The following is a 16,449-nucleotide window of genomic DNA, read 5'->3' as shown; positions in this document are numbered from 1 at the left end:
TGATGTCTGCAGCTGTCTGCTGTTTCTTGATCTGTCCCCGCAGGCCAGAGCTGTGCTGTCCGAGGTGGACGTTAGTCTCTGTAGCCACCCCACATCCGTGCACAACAGTGATAGCGGCTGTGCACCCAGGGCCTCGGACAGGGATGCTTTGGGCATGACTCCTCCTGGCTCCCTCCATGTCTGGGCATGCTGCCAGCTGTCTGAGGTCAGTCCATAGCTGCGGGATGTCTGTGATCTTTGTTGGGAGTTTGCTCTGTCATCTGTTCCTTATTTCATCTTCACCCTGTTCCTTCACAAAGGAAAGGGTGCCCTGTCCGACTCACCACCAAATCGAGGAGCAGCCCTTCAGTTCCTAGGCCTGCAGTTATGAATCCGGCTAAGAAGCAACATCTTGAATGTGGAAACACTGTGGCAGGGCCTTATTCAGGTGGGTTTATGCGTTGGAAAATCTCTAACTTTAGCAGGAGGCTGGTTGGAAATGTTTCCACTGAAACTTTTTTCTGTCATAAAAAATATTCATGGAAATCATCTGTTTTCCTCCAATATTTGACTTTTCATTGGAAAAAACCACCTCCCCCACACCAGAAATTTCCAAGGCCAGCCCTGTCTGTGTGAATACCAGTCTTCATGTACATTAAACCAGGCAAGCCATGACTATACGTCACTCTTCTCTTTACTTGCTAGAATTGTTCTTACTGTACCTGGATTTCAGAAAATGTTGTCCAGATAAGGCCATGGGCCATCGATATCATTGGGACCGATCTTCTGCTGGTGTGAATCCAGGTAGCTCCACTGAATCCAGTGCTGCTGATTTTAAGCAAACGGAAGATGTGGCCCATTCGAAATGCCGATGACTCGCCTGTCATCTTATTGGTAGCTACTTTGGAAAATTCCTGATGTGCCCGATAGGTTGGGTGCAATATCCCAACCCGAGAGATCTGGGCAGCCCTCCTTTTGTTTGCAAACCTTGGAGCTGATGCATGAATCACTGTGGACTGGGTAATGCTGGTTTGCCAGCTGCACCCTGCATTGCCTATGCTGATTTATGGACTTGTACAGCAGAGCTCACTGAGTACACAGCTCTCTCGCTGATTAGTGGGAACTTTTCCTGTGAGTCTGCAGTGCAGGTTCCTGAAGTAAAGTAACAAAGTAAGTCCTTGTTTGTTAGTTTCTGTATTCTGATAGTTCCTAGGGGTAGCACCAGAGATCGGGGCCTTGTTGTGAGGGGCATCGTACAGACCGTGCACCAGAGCTAGGACACAACTGATGGGTGAAACTGACAAAAGGGGTGGATTTGCAGGGAATGGGGGCTTTTTCTGTGGCTAAGGAGAAGCTGGCGTTTATTGCAGGTTGGCTTTTAGATCAACTTACAAAGTCACTGTCTGGTTCTTGTGGTGAGATGACAACAGTTATTAATGATTATCAAGTCTGAGAACTTGTCAAGTCATGATTTGAAATTATTGAGCTGATCTATCCCAGAAGTCTTAGATGATGGAATGTTAACATATTACTCTGAAGTGAATACAATACACTGGATGAGACGTTACCCACAGCTGGGGAAGCCGCTTCTGCTGATTAGCTTGGGACAAAATGGCTTAAGATGAGAATTTCAAAACTAACTAGGGGGTTTAGGCACCCCCCAGCCATTGGTTTCGATAGGAAATCCCTGAAATCTCTAGAAAGCCTTAGTATTTTTACAGGGAAAAGGTCAGATTCTTTCCTTCTCTGAAAGAGCAAAGCTTGGATGCCTATCCGTTTTCCCAGGTCAATATTGGGGTTTGTGTTTTTATAAAAAACAACCCCCCAAAACACAAGCAGTTCTGTTTTTTTTCTTTTTTTCCGCTCATGGACAATTTTACTTTTCATCAAAAAACAACAAACTTTTTTTGTTCCATTTTTCAACTGAAAACTGAAGATTTTTGGCTGAGAATTTTTGGTTTTGCTGTTTGATTTTTTTCAAAGGAAAAATTGTCAAGGAAACAAGACATTTGCTGCAAAATTTTTCATTTATCCCAAACCCCAAATTTTCTGGTGGTGAGGGAGGGGGCAGTTCTGCTTGTGTCCAGGGAGTGATGCTGGCGGGGAAGTGGTAAAACAGAGCAGGGATCAGACCTGATGTCTATGGAGAGGGCGGTGGTGCGAAGGATGAAAGTGCAGGAGAGAGTGGTGAACGCTACATCAGCTCTGCTCCACGTACAGAACATAAAGTTCCAGCCAAAACAAGTCATCCACTATTCCTGAGAAGTCAGATTAAAAGGGAATAAGCTAGAACCTACTCCAAGGAAGTGGCCTTGGAAGAAATCACTGGCCTGCTATTAATTGTTTAGCCTTCTGAATTTAATTGGTTAAATGGCAGGGATGGCAGAAGCTTAAAATGTACAATGGGAACAATCTTAAAATGAGCACTTGGTGTGAAAATGGACATGACTCTTTGCAGACTCCTTGGCAAGCCCTTATCCCCTTTGATGAGTAGTTACTCACATGAGTAACACCCTAGACTTCAGGGGGATTGCTCGTGTGAGTAGTTACTCACTGGTGGGAGTAAGGAGTTTGCATTCTGCCCTTTAATAATACAAACCTCTTATCTGTAGATCTCCAAGTGTTTTACAAAGGAGGTCCCTACCATCCTTCCCATTTTACAGATGGGGAAAACTGAATGACAGATTGATGAAGTGACTTGCCCAAGGTCACCCAGGAAGCCAGTGGCAAGATGGGCACCGGAATTCAGGTGTCCAAGTTCTAGTCCACTGTACTAGTCACTCAGCCACACCAGTTCCCCTACTGTGCATTTCACGTGTAAGGCTGCATTGTGAGCAGTCCATAGTCATTGCCTGGTGTGCTCAGCTTACCCTCGCTCTGAGCAGACAGGTCGAACCATGCTGGTGGCTGTTTTTATTTGGGATTTGGTTCTCCTCTTTTAGAAATGCAAGTTCCCGTCCCCCAGCTCAGGGGTCGGCAGCCTTTCCGAAGTGCTGTGCCGAGTCTTCATTTAGTCACTCTGATTTAAGGTTTCACGTGTCAGTAATACATTTTAATGTTTTTAGAAGGGCTCTTTCTATAAGTCTATAATATATAACTAACTATTATTTACTTTACATACAACAAGGTTTTTAAAATGTTTAAGAAACTTCATTTAAAATTAAATTAAAATGCAGAGCCCTCCGGACCAGTGGCCAGGACCCGGGCAGTGTGAGTGCCACTGAAAATCAGCTCATGTGCCGCCTTTGGCACGTGTGCCATAGGTTGCCTACCCCTGCCCCAGCTGGTGTAAATCCACATCACTCCTTTGACTTCAATGGAGCTACGCTAGTTTACACCTGCTGAGGATCTGACCCATAGCTCGCAAGAGAAGATCTGCCAACTAGTGCTACCTCACAGATGAAGTAATGAATAATATTGGAATAAACGTCATGCCGCTCAGTGCCAGCGGTACAGAGATTCCTGTCAGGTAGATGACAATTCATGTGATGTGCATGGCCTGCATTCCCTTTTCAAAGGAGGCCCCTTGCTGTTTGAATTTCAGAGTGCGTTGCAGTATTTCTCATTACGGATGGTAAGTATTTACGGGAGTGCTCCCTGGCTGCTTAGTTGGTTCATCGTTTTTGATGTGATGCCCAGATGCTAAGGGCCATAGCGTGCAATTAATTTGGAAGCAGAACTCTTCACTGATTTCAGCTGGGAGCTTTCCTTCAACAGTGCGATCAGGCCCGAAGTAATGTAGTGATATAGTTACAGGGAAAACCCGTTCTATTCAGGGTGTCTCTCAGTTCCTTTATACCAAGGGCCCTTGGAACAGTCCATCCCTGTGTTAACTGGTAAAAAGGACAATGTTGCTTAAGGGCTAGACTGTACCCTGGGCTTATGCAGCTGCATATGGTAGAAAGGTCCTACCCCTTCCCCATAGACCCTACCTGGGGCCAGGTCTCCAGTAGTCCCTGCTGTGAACAAAAGGGGAGGGGTAAAGCAGGCTTGGCTCCTCCCCAGCTCCATGGCCAGCTGTGAGGGTGAAGTAAACTGCACCCTTTCCAAGGCTGCACTAGCTCATTTCCTTCCTGGACCAAGAGGGTGGAACAGTGTCTCTGGGACACCAGGCCTCTGGGGCAGTGCAGTTAACACACTACCCCATGCCCAGGGCTGGGTCTAAAATCTCCCCCCAGCCCTGACTGTGTCTAGTGTCTGGATGTCATAATAACAAATCACACACTCCGATAGTGATGACCCACCAATGAAAACGTGGCCTGCTGACTGATCATGGCTCCCATCACGTGGTTAAACATGGTTCGATCTCTGGGGGTAACCAGGGAGACTGACCACCAGGGCTTTATCAAAGCAAACAGAACAGACTTGTTGTTACCATCCCTTCATCTCTTGTTAATAGCCATTTAAAGCCAGGAAAATACCTAATCAGCTGTACCAGGCAGGGTGACACATGTTTAGACAATACATTTCTGGGGTTTAACTGAGCTGTGGAAGTTCACTTGTAAGATATTTTTGATGTCATTTTGTGAGCCTGCCAAGCAGCTTGGTCTGTATCAGCTGGATGGCTGAATTCCTTTCCTGAGTCTTGTGAGACATGTGGGAGCCCATTCATTAAGAAGCATTCAGGCTCTCTGAGTCTTGCATGCAGCCAAGTCATTTTCCCTTGCCTCATCAATTTTTGCCCTTCTATTATGTTTCCCATCACTGTTGTTCTACCGGTACTTTGACTCCATGAGCAGAACATGAAACACTGAAAGGGGACACTGGAGTCTCCTTTTTGGGTTTAGACTTGGAAGCTGAAATTAAGACCCACTCCCTGGTGGGTGTAAATTAGCCTCACTCCACTGAAGTGGAGCGCTTTGGATAGCCATCCCTCTGGCGCAGCATTGGAAAGACCCAGATCTGCATTGTAAGTAATGGAGCTATGACAACTTGCATTAGATGAGAATCTAGGTCTAAGGTTTTTAATTTCTGCTCTCCTAAAGATAAAAGACATTATTAAATCAACCTCAAAGCTCTTCCTTAAAGTAACAGTAAAGGCACTGGATAGTTTAAACCAGTGGTGTGAGACCTGCAGCCTCTGGGCTGGATCCAACCTGCGGACTTCCCCTGAATCTTTGGGGATTCCATGCCATGGGGGTGTGCTTGGGAGAGTACACCAGAGTGTTGGGCTCTAAATCCCCCATGTAGACCCCGCCGACGTGCGTTGATGGAGTCCTGTTTCAAACACAACTCAATCAATGCCTGCTAAGGAGCAGTCAGCGTGTGCCAGCAGGATCCACGCAAGGGAGTAACGCAATGGTGCGCTCTACAAATCACAGCCCCATAGGCCAGACTCACTCGGGCACCTTTCAGAGGGTCTGGCGAGGCGAACGTCTGGCAGACGCTGATACGTGTCTGGGCGAGAGGCAGTGGCACTGACAAGTGCTTATCTGCCAGCTGGAGAGTAGATACCCTCCCCCGGCAAGTCCAAGAACAGGAAACTTCCAATAGGGCCAAGGGTGGATGTAAGTAGCCCCCAGCCTGGCTTATCTTTCTCCAGTTCTGCTGAGTGTGGCTTGTGGCAGAGCGTCGGGTCAGGCTGCCATATGAAATGAGTGTCACACCCCTGCTCTAAGCCCACACAGACTAGGACGAGGAGTAAGCGCAGTGAATTCAGACAGCCTTTCCTCTGACACTGTCGTACAGAACACAGACCTCGGAACCAGGTGTTAGCCAGCCGCGGTTGCGCACTGTGTAATGTAGACACAATGGGATGAGGAAAGGGATGTGGTCTCCTCCTTAACCCTGTGTAAGTAAAGACTGATGGTGCTGGAGAGAGACGGACTCGATTGCCTGCCAATTAGGGCAATCGTGGGAGACGTGAACCAGGCTGCTCTGCTTGCCTGGTCGGGACCTTAGCCACACGACTGGAGTCACTCCCGTTTTTCTCTGGTGGCCGAATGGCTATTCCACTAATACTACAAAGTGGAACCATTCCAAGAGGGAAGCTGCAGAGAGCCCCACATTACAACAGCCTGGAGCCCAGTGGTTCCAGCACTTGCCCAGAACAGATTGTGCCGGATTCAGGGTGGGAACTTGACCTGCAGCCTCCCGTCTCCCAGGTGACGGCTCTAGCCTGGGGCTATTGGCATTCTGGGAGGGGGACGGGGTCTCTGTTCCTGTACACAACGTTCCACAGGCTCCGGTTCATCCCAGTGTGGCAGGAGACACTTGTCAACATCTTGACTTTTTAGTGGGATGGGAAACCTGTTGCCTGCCCAGCTTTACATTTAAACTCTGTGCCTCAATTCCTCACTGGGGACAATAATGCTTCCTTTGCCTGGCTTGTCTAGTTAGACTACAAGGTCTTCAGTGTGTGTGTGCTGATCTCGTCTGGGAACTTCAGGCACTCCTGTGGGAATTCAGGGAGAAGTGACATAAATGGCCAGATGTGCAGCAGACTTGTTCCAGTGCCCAGGGAATGAAGACGCATGTCTGTATTAGGAGACTGAATGGCACAGGAGATTGCTAACCTCAGCTAAGGGGAGCCTCTCACATCTTGACCATCTGTCAGAATCTGGCCAAAGCCTGCACTGCCTGAATATTGTTACAAGTTGACGGCTGTGTTGCTCCCTTATAAGAAACCAGATGGTGGAGCCAGCCTGTTTCCTAGCTGACAGATGGTCCCATCTCGGCGAGCACTAACTGGTGCCTTTCTTGGCAGCCACAGAAGATAGATCAAGAATTCCAGTGGGCCTGGAAATGGAACGGTCCTCTGATCTCTGGGGCTTGTCCTTCCAGCCAGGGATGAGCCCTGTTACTACACCAGTCTTAGGGCAGACACTGACCACAAAGCTGCTGTACAATATTTGCTAAGTAAGCACCAAGGTTGGGGCTTAACACCTCGTTTCTTTTTACCCTTTTCTTTAAATGTACGTGACAGACCCTGATGTTCTGTGGGGAAGCTGCATCAACCCCATCTCCTCTTCCTGATGTCCGCAAGAGATGTGACAATGTGCTGCGTTCGTGCAGGGAGAACGTCTTGTGCAATGAATGATGGATAGCAGGGAAATGATGGTAATCTGTTTTCAGTGTTCGCTGTCTCAATAGCAAAGAATTAAACAAGGGAGAAGAAATCCGTCCTACCATCATTCACCGACACATTTAAGGCTGCGTGAATCCCAACTGATGTAGCTAGTTCTGTGCTATGCAAGCTGAAGCTGGCTGGAGAACCTCAGGGGGCTGTTTATCTGAGACTTAGTAGGCTAGACTTATTTCTGTATCACAGTTTAGGTGCAGGGAGCAGAGAGAAGAGAGAGCACCTCTTAGTGACTTTCTGAGTTCTATGCTGTGGATCTGATCCTGGGTTCTGGTTCCATCATAGCCAGCCTCTCGAGCAACCAATTTGCTCTAAGAGACAAAAGCGCAAGCCAACATGTCAGGAAAATTCTGTGCATAGAATCCTATAGCTGGATCGCTTTTTCTAAGCAATAAATAATCCTTGAAATCCTGTGCTCTTTGTACTTCATTTGTAGCATCTGGGGCTCAAAATACATGGTGTTGCTTTAAGTGCCAGCAACCACCCCTACTTCCCCCTCTGATTGCCATCACCACCTCCCATACCGCACTGCACCAAGATCAGCTCCCTCCAACACTTTCCCTTTCTGCCCCCGCCCCGGTTCAGTAAAATCCTCCTGCACCCGCTTGCTTGCCTGCCTGGAGGAGTGGAAGAAGAGGTGGTGCAGAGCAGATTTCCTCTGGGCTGGTTCTTCCCAGGGATGGGTACAGAGTTGCAGCAGTTCTTATAGGTAGCAGAGCCAAGTGCATAGCTCTGGCCTAATCTTTCTGAGAGGTAGAGTAGCAAAGTGGATGAGTGCTGGCGTAATAGCTGGGGATGGGCTCAATTACTGGCTGCACCTGAAGTGATCTTGTGGAACATCCTTCACCCTTATTTACCAGATCTGCTAAGTGATACTTGGTTTCCTTTAGGTCAATGGGTACTTATATGCCCCCATTAAAGTGTCACCCATTGGTTCAGCAGGGATCACATCTTCCCTTTAGTGGCTAGTCCACATAGCAGGATTACAGCCTATGACTGCTGCCAGCGAAAGGAGCTGTTCCTTTAGTTCAAGTGGTGGAGGTCCATGCTGAAGTGGTGGCAGTTCTGGATTCCAGCCCTGTTCTGAGAAATGAAGGAGTGAGGAGCATTCTTGTTTGCAGTGTGGTAGCTGTGTTGGTCCCAGGGTTGGAGAGAGACAAGGTGGGTGAGCTAATATCTTTTATTGGACCAGCTTCTGCTGGTGGAAGGGACAAGCTGTCAAGCTTGAGCTCTGTGAAACTCAAAAGTTGGCTGTCCCCTTAGTGCTCCTTTTTATCCTCCACAGGAGGAGGTGCTGGCGCTGTTCCCACTCTGGAGCCTGGGCTCTGTTAGTGCATTGCCAGCACTAGGTCACTCTGCTCCATGTTACAAAAGATGTCAGCTGAAGTCTTGTATTTCCAGTGTTAGATCGTTGTGCAGAGGACCAGACCTAGCTCTCACCAGTCCTAGAAGTTTCATGTGCCTCCTGCCCTCCTTAGTTGTTCCTTTGCATGGCGGGGGGGGAGGGGGGGGGAAGAGTTGGATGGTTTTTGGAACACTGGAAACAGCTCCAGTTTTCAGTTGCTACATTGCAGGAACCTCTTGGTTATATGACTTTGAATATCCAGGCTGCTCCAACTTTTCAGGACAGCGATAGTTTGGGGGAGAGGATACAAAGTGTGGCTTTAAACACAAGGATAGCTGTGGCCTCTGTCAGCACTGAGTCAGTTTTGGCAGCTTTCTTGGTATGGACATATAAGAACCGAAGACCAACGAATTCTGAAGTGTGTGCACCAAGGAATAACCACCACATGGCCAGCGATCTCAGGGGCACCAAAGCTACGGTAGCACAAAAGGACTGTATGCAATGTGTGTCCCTCTCTTGCAACCAGACCACCTTATGCATCTTGCCAGAGATCAGTCTGGGTGATGCTCACTTTGCAAGGAGGCCACCATCGCTGTGGTGGTGATGATGGTGATGCAGCCTGAGCTGAGGAGTAGCTGACTGTCCCTCCATAACGCAGCTGGTTTGTGTGCTTTGTTTCCGGGAAGGAGACTATGAAATGAGATGTAGTTCCCCACCCCCTCCCCTTGTGTCTCAGGATTCCAGACATTTCTCTCTCTCTCTCTGAGCTTTGTTTGGCTTCTCGTCTCCTAGGGATGGACTGGCTGGGTGGCAGGCTGGGATGATCTTGCAACCCATGCTAGGCAAACGTGGGCCTTTGTTCCCCCTAGTGGCTGGGCCATTTTGAGTTGGCTGCTGCTCACCACTACCAGCTTTAATCCATTAGCTTAAGTGGTAGCGGCTCCTGTTTTTAGCAGGAAGGTCCCAGGTTCAAGCCCCACTATAGGCCCAAGTAGGACTCTCCCATTCCCCCTTTCCTCCTCCTCTGCCCTCACTCCAGGAAGGCAACCACCATCCTTCTCATCCAGTGCGAGACCCAGGTTCTCTGTCACTCCTTGCCCAACTCCTGCGGAGCGCCAGGTGCATCCTGGGGGAGTGACCTGGCTGGTGCAAGGAAGGGATGGAGCTGCTGGTGGCAGGTGCTGGGTCTCTGGGATTGGGCACCTTTCTTTCTGGGCCTTGGCCCTGGTGCCTAGATACATTCGCTGGTTCTGGGAGCATTTGTCTTTATCTACTTCTGCCCTGTAAATCAGGAATGTTGGACCCTGGAGTGCGTCCCCCCCCTCCCCGCAACTTATCGCTTTAAAAATTCAGGTTTTGTTGCATGTTAATTAAAATTTAACTTGAGAGAGGTTCATATTTGCCTCCTAGCTGCTTCCTTCTGCCACAAAGACTGAGGGTCTTTCCCCATGTTGCAGATGACAGCCCAGTGAAATTAAGTGGGCTTCATGATTTTCTCCTCGGCACAATATTCTCTCCATTTACCTGTACTGGTGGGGGCGGGAAGCACTGAGTTAGGAGCTCACATACCACAGGGATGGGTATAGTATAAGGAATACCATAGAATCCAGATCCTCAGCTGGTGTAAACTGGGTTGCTCTATTGACTTCAGGATTGACTGACTCCAGCTGTGGGTCTGGACAAGGAAGTTTCTTGTCATCAGCAGTAGCCTGGGACTCGGAGGAAGGATGGCCATGTGGCTAGGCAGTGAACTTCGTAACTGTGGGAAACCCACTTAATCTCTGACTCTCTTCCCATCCTTTGCTGGAACGTGGTATCCCTGTGTCTTGACTATGTTGGCTCTAGGGCCCTGATCCTCAAAGGCACTTAGGTGCCTAAATCTGGGAGTGAAGCACCCAAGTCCCAGTTTTAGGTGCCACCGAACTGTCATGCAGAACTGTCCTGCCAGTGCCTCCTGCCGGGACCCTCTGCACCACGCCAGCTGCCAGCCACACCCACCCTACCAGTGGTGGCAGCTGGGTCCAGATGCAGCCAGCCCCTCCCTCTCCTCAGCAGATAATGGTGACTATCTTTCTAGATCTGGTACTTCCCTACCCGCCAGCTCCAGGCTGACTGAGTGCCTCCCACCCTCGTGTCACTGGCCCCGTTGCAGAGGGAACTGACGCACCGGGGCTGCGTGACTTGGGGTAGAGCAAGGAATTGAAGCCAAGGCGTCTCAGGGTCTAGGCTGGTGCTCTGAGCAGTGGATTAGCCTCCCTCTCTGGAGGGCAGCGCCCTGCAGACTCAGGCAGGTGGTACTGCCTTGGGTTACGCTGGCGTGGGTGCAAGGGGATTTTGTCACAACGAGAAGGATCTAGTCCAGTCCCCTCCACTCAAGGCAGGGCTACTAATAACTAGGCTGTTCCTGACAGGGGTTTGTCCAACCTGCTCTTAACAACCTCCAATGCAGGAGATTCCACAACCTCCCTGGGCAATTTGTTCCAGTGCTTCACCACCCTGACATCCAGGAAGTTTTTCCTAACGTCCAGCCAGGGCCAGTGCAAGGATGTTTCGCGCCCTTGGCGAAACTTCCACCTTGCGCCCCCCTCCACCCTGAGGTGCCCCCTTGTGGCAGCTCCCCACCCCCACCCTCCACCCTGAGGCATACCCCTCTGACCCAGCTCACCCCTGCCCTGCCTCCTCCCTGAGCACGCTGTGGCTGCTTCACTTCTCCCAACTCCCAGGCTTGTGGCACCAATCAGCTGTGGTCGCTGCCGAAGAAAATGGCGCCCCCCAAATCCTAGCGCCCTAGACGACCACCTAGGTGGCCTAAATGGTTGCACCGGCCCTGTGTCCAGCCTAAAGCTCCCTTGCTGCAGTTGAAGCCCATTGCTCCTTGTCCTATCCTCAGAGGTTAAGGAGAACAATTTATCACCTTCCTCCTTGTAACAACCTTTTATATGACTTGAAAACTGTTATCCTGTCACCCTCGCCCCCATCATCTTCTCTTCTCCAGCCTAAACAAACCCAATTTTCCAATCTTCCCTCATAGCTCATGTTTTCTGGACCTTTCTTCATCTTCTCCAAGTTGTCTACCTCTTTCCTGAAATGTGTCCAGAACTGGACCCAATACTCCATGTGAAGCCATTAGGGGCACGTGGGTTTTTCAAGCCCTGATGCCAGCCAAGAAATAAGAAGAGAATTTTTCAATAAAACATTTTTTGCCTTTCAGAAAAATGGGGCTTTATTAAAACAAATCTTCCAAGGGAAAAGATGGAGTGCAGCTGAATTCTCTGTTGGGAAAATTAAATCAAAATGAAATGTATCATGTGTGAACATCAAAATGTTTTGATCAAAAACATCAAAACAAAATATTTTGATATTTCTCAATAGAGTTTTTTTTCTGAACTTTTCATTCCAGCAACAGTTTCAACATTTGAACTTTTTGTCCCAACTTGGGATGAAAATAAATGTCAGTATCAGAATTTCAGATGGGACGGAAAGTCCATGTTTTGAACAGCGGTAGAAATAAGGGAATTAGGCCCCTTTTCACATTTCAAGAACAGCAACTGAGCAAACAAATTAGTAAAACTATATAAATGGAGACAGAAAAGTGTGACTAGTGCAGATTTCCAAGCCATGTACAAGAGATTTAAAATACAATTTAAATATTGAGAGTGATCTTTCATTAATGATTTGCCACTACTGCTTTTGCAAGTATGACTAATGAGGAGAGTGGGGTAAGAAGAGAAAATCCATCATGCTCCTCATTAAAGATTTCCAAGACACAACCTGGGTATGGAGCTAAACGTGGGTAGCCTGCTGAATATCATGTTGGGGATGATCTCTGCAGCTGGTACAACTGCCAACTGAGTTGGCAAAAGCAAATAAAGAAATGAAACACACACCATGGGCGGGGACCTTGGACTAGAGTTTTAAGTTGAAGCATCCAGAACGGTGGGAGAAGCTTTTACCTCAGTGGCTTGTCTAGCGCTGCTGACAGTGGTGGAAGGTGACATGCAATGGAATCAATGGACCCTACTGTCATTGTCTGTATTGTCATGCTGTGGACGAGCCCCAGGCAGAGCCCAGGACCCCATGTGCTAGGCGCTGGACAAACAGAACAGAGCTGGGCCTGGCCCCAAAGCGTTTACAGTGGAAGGCGTCCTAGGAAGTAGCAGTGAAAGCCTGTTACATCATAGCTCTCCCAGGAAGGTCTGGTCCCGCTTGCCAACTGCCAGTGCAGGGTAGCTCCCTATAGCCTATTTCTAGGGCCGTGCCCGCCCCCCCAGCTGGGTTTCTCAAGCAGTGGGGCTGGCAGCTAGGCCATAGTGTAATGGGTGTATGCTGGGGAGCCGCCTTTCCTGCTAATTCTGACCTCACACCGGTTTTACATGGGTGCGATGCAGCGGCCTCCGGGGTTCACCCTGATTTACACGGGCGCCTGGGCACGAGCCAAAGCTGCTGAGCGAAGGGGCCACTCCCCTGGCTTCTGCGGGCTGTGGGCCTCCAGCGGACGCACAAGCCTGTCTCAGTGGCCTGGGGACCCGCAGGCCCTTGTCCCTTAGGCGGGGGCAGGCCAGGCACCTTGCCCAGCGGGATGCAGGTGCAGGCCCATGTCTGAGGCAGCCCTGGGGTGCGTGGCACGAAGAGCCGGGGTTTGGCTACAGGGCCAGGCAGGGCTGCAGCGTGTGGGCGCCAGGACAGCAGCCGGACACGGTGCGGGAGGTGGCCCCACTGCGGCGGGTGAGGGAGCCGCGCTCTGCTCCGGGCCAGGGCAGGGCTGGGGGGACACAGCCCCCCCCCCAGCACCGATCCCAGGCGCTGCAAAGCGGAGTGGCAGCAGCCAGTGCGGAGAGGCGCCCGGGCTCTGCGAGCCCCGCAAGGAGACTGCGGGGGGAGAATTAACCCCGGACTAGACGGGGCCGCTGGCGGTGCCCTTTGCAGCACGAATTCCCTGCGGGACGGGACAGCCTTTGCACCGGCCCCCGGGCTGCCTGGAGGGCCGCAGGGAGCCGCCCCCGCCCGGCGCCGAGCCGGTAGGAGAAGCCGCGGGGCTGGGGGGCCGGCAGTGCGGGGCCGGGCTGCCTCTAGGACCGGGAGGGAGCGATGCGCAGGGCGGTCAGTCCCCGGCCAGCCCCAGCCGCGGCTGCGGCGGTTCTTCTGCTCAAAGCTCCGCCGCTTCTCCCGGGCAGCCGCCGCCCTCCCTCCCTCCCTCCCCGCGGCTCCGCCCGCCCGGGCACCCGGCGCTCCGGCAGCAGGGGGCGGCTGGCCGCTGTGCCATGCGGGGCCGCTCCCGCCTCCTCCCCGCCAGTCCCGCGGCAGGTGCCCGCGGCGCAGCCCGGTCCCCCGCCGGCTCTGCCCTGCGCCCGCAGCCCGGCCTCCCCGGGGAGCTGCCGTGCGGGGCGCGGCGGGCGCCTTGCGGACCAGGTGAGCTCCGCCGGGCGGGGGGATGCGGCGCGGGGAGCTGCCCTGCGGGGGACGCGGGTCCGGCGCGCCCCGAGGATGCACCCGGCTGGGGAGCCGCGGTGCGGGCCGCAGGGAGGGTCCCAGCCCCGCTGCCCGGGCGGCGGAGCCTGTAACCGCGGGGGGGGGGGATTGCACGTGTCGCTCCTGACTCCTGCCCCTTGTCTCGGGGCTCCCCGGGGCTCCCCTTGGAACGGGAGCGGCGCTGGGCTCAAGCGGTTTATTGTCACCCCGGGGGCGGGCTGGGACCCTCCCTCGGGCAGCAGCCCTGGCCCCCGCCCCGGACCCGCCAGGGCTCGGGCTGCCGGGGGAGGTGGGCGCGGGGCGCAGTTGGCTCCAGCTGCCGAGCCGGGGACGTGCCAGGCCGTGTGCCCGGCGCGGACACTGACTGTCCTGCTAAACACCAAGGGGAAGTTTGTGTTCCGCCCAGGCGAGCTGCCGGGGGCTCCCCGGGGAGAGCGGCTCCTGGGCTCGCAGCCGGGATGCCAGAGCTGCGCTGCGCTCCAGCCGGCTGCGGGACGCTCCCGCAGGCAGGGAGCGCGGTGGTGACCGCCCGGCGATCAGTGCACAGCAGCCCAGGTGTCAGGGCGGTGCATGGTTCCGGGGAAGGGGCAGGGGCAGGCTTGGACTGTGGGAGCAGAGCCAGTGTCAAGCAGAATCATTCCGCAGGAAGAAGCGATTTGCTCCGTCCCTTCACAGGTAGGAACCGATTCCTCTGGGGGAGGGAAGCTGGTGGGTGTAGCAAGCCCCTGGGAGTCAGCAAATGTGGGTCTCTCCTGCCGCCGATTGCTGAGTGATCTAGGGCACGTCTGTTATCCCTAAACTGATCCTCAGTTTCCTGTCGGTAACATGGAAATGCAGCTCCCTCACATGGGTCTCCAAAGGCTTCATTCGGGACAATTTGCAAAATGCTCGAAGGTCTTTCTGTGCAAGGCACTTCAGCAGGGACAGCTGTTCCTGATCAGAAACTGAAGTGTTGTCAGAAGATAGGACACGGATTTGTAGATATAGTTTATACTGTGTCTCTGCAAAGCACAATTTGTTTGCAACAAGAACTGTAGCAATGAGGCCTGCAAAGGTATATCCCCTTGTATTTCTTAAAATAGAAAGAAGTGCTGAATTATCCAGTGAAATGAGACACCAGCGTTAGAAAACATCTCTTGGGCTCTGAGTCATAAGAATAAAAGGAAAAAGAAAAAAGATGCTAAACAACCAAGGATAAGTGGAGAAAGGAGAGAGAGGGAAGAACCTAGGAAAAACAGAACCTTTTTTGAGGGGGGTTAAACACTCAGTTAAAATAATGAGCCATGGACCCCTCTGAAACTGGGTATTCACAACAATTAAAAGGTGCTTTGATAGTCTTAAAGCCAGGCAGACGTGGTAAGTGTTCTTTTAAAGGGGATGGATTGTTGTGGGTTGTAGGCTGCAGCCAGGGTGCCGAATACACCTGTCTACATTCCTGTGTGAAGATAGTTCTTGCTAACGAGTCGTGTCTACCTCCAGCTAGCAGCATTTGGAGCCTCTTCATGCTAGTTGGAAGCTCAGCTGCTTCCCGGGATACATTAATTCTCATTTTACTGGTCAAGGTGACATTTTAGCAACAATTTTGTATCTACGGCTCGTGCGTGTTTATGAAAGATAAATGCATTTGTAATCAATTAAATCAAGCCGCAGAACATTGCATTCCACCACCAGCACCACATACTTAACAAATCACACACAGAATTAAAGCTCTTGGTTATACAAATGCAGATATCATGCAGTTGCACTGTATATCTGCAGCGTATTCCATTTAAGTTCATTCTGCATTCAGTGTTCCTAATGTTTTGGCTTCATAGGATGGTATCGGGTGTCGCGTATTATAGCAATGCCCACTAATGCCCTGATATGCTTCTCTTCCTTTCCATTATAAATTCCTATCAGCAGGCATTTATAACTCAGCCATAAATGTCCGTCCAGGACAGCATTCAAACCAGTTTGGTCTGCTAAGAATGCAAAGCCAATTAGGTTTGCTGACTTCAGAATTTGTGTGTGCATCCTTGTGTTTTTTCAGAAACGGAAATTTGACAGGTCGTGATTTACATTGCACCAGTGGGAGAAAAGGAAAACAAAGTGAAGGTTTTAATATTAGAAATAACTAATAACTTTGGTTCCACCAAGATGTAATAAGTCTGGGTGTATGCCTGGGCGTACGGCTACACAGACTAAAGAATACATCCTCTGGCCAAACTTCCCTTCATGTGATTAACACAGAAGAGCCTTAGAGCCGTTAAAGTCTGTGCGGTAACAATAAACCAAAAAGCCAGACCCTCAGCTGGCACAGATCCGCGTCCCGCTAGTGATTTAGATGGGGCGGTGCTAAGGATCTGGCCAGAAGGACTCAGCAAAGCATGGTTAGTGTCATCACAGACGTGTGATGGGTTCGGGTTAGAAAGCAGTGGTTTTCATTGCACCTGCAAAGACCGCATTTCAAAAGAGCAATGCAGTACATGTGGGATGTCCCTGTATGCCTGCAGTACCCAGGCTATTTTTATACAGACCCATCCTTGTCCCTATTGCATGTATCTATCTATTAGCCTTTGTAATGGTCCCTATTCCC

At 51.1% G+C, this 16,449-nt stretch overlaps 1 protein-coding gene across 6 annotated transcripts in view; it reads left to right on the top strand.

Annotated features, from left to right (window-relative positions):
• Window positions 1-16,449, top strand: part of SYNDIG1 (synapse differentiation inducing 1) — a 191,574-nt gene that overhangs the window by 80,177 nt on the left and 94,948 nt on the right. Inside the window, exon 1 of one of the 6 annotated variants that reach the window (XM_039531019.1) lies at window positions 410-427. The exons of 1 other annotated variant lie outside the window; for it this stretch is intronic. The gene's annotated coding sequence lies outside the window, so the exon portion shown is untranslated. Of the gene's footprint in view, window positions 1-409; window positions 428-8,201; window positions 8,222-13,302; window positions 13,424-13,608; window positions 13,815-14,462; window positions 14,550-16,449 lie in introns of those variants that run through there. 4 more of the 6 variants (XM_039531020.1, XM_039531015.1, XM_039531012.1 and 1 more) reach the window with 4 other exon arrangements.

This window comes from Mauremys reevesii, linkage group 3 (assembly GCF_016161935.1).
Source record: "Mauremys reevesii isolate NIE-2019 linkage group 3, ASM1616193v1, whole genome shotgun sequence".
In the NCBI taxonomy this organism is placed as follows: domain Eukaryota; kingdom Metazoa; phylum Chordata; order Testudines; family Geoemydidae; genus Mauremys; species Mauremys reevesii.
The sequence above is the reverse complement of the archived record's forward strand: the minus strand, read 5'-3'. Positions and strand labels throughout refer to the sequence as shown.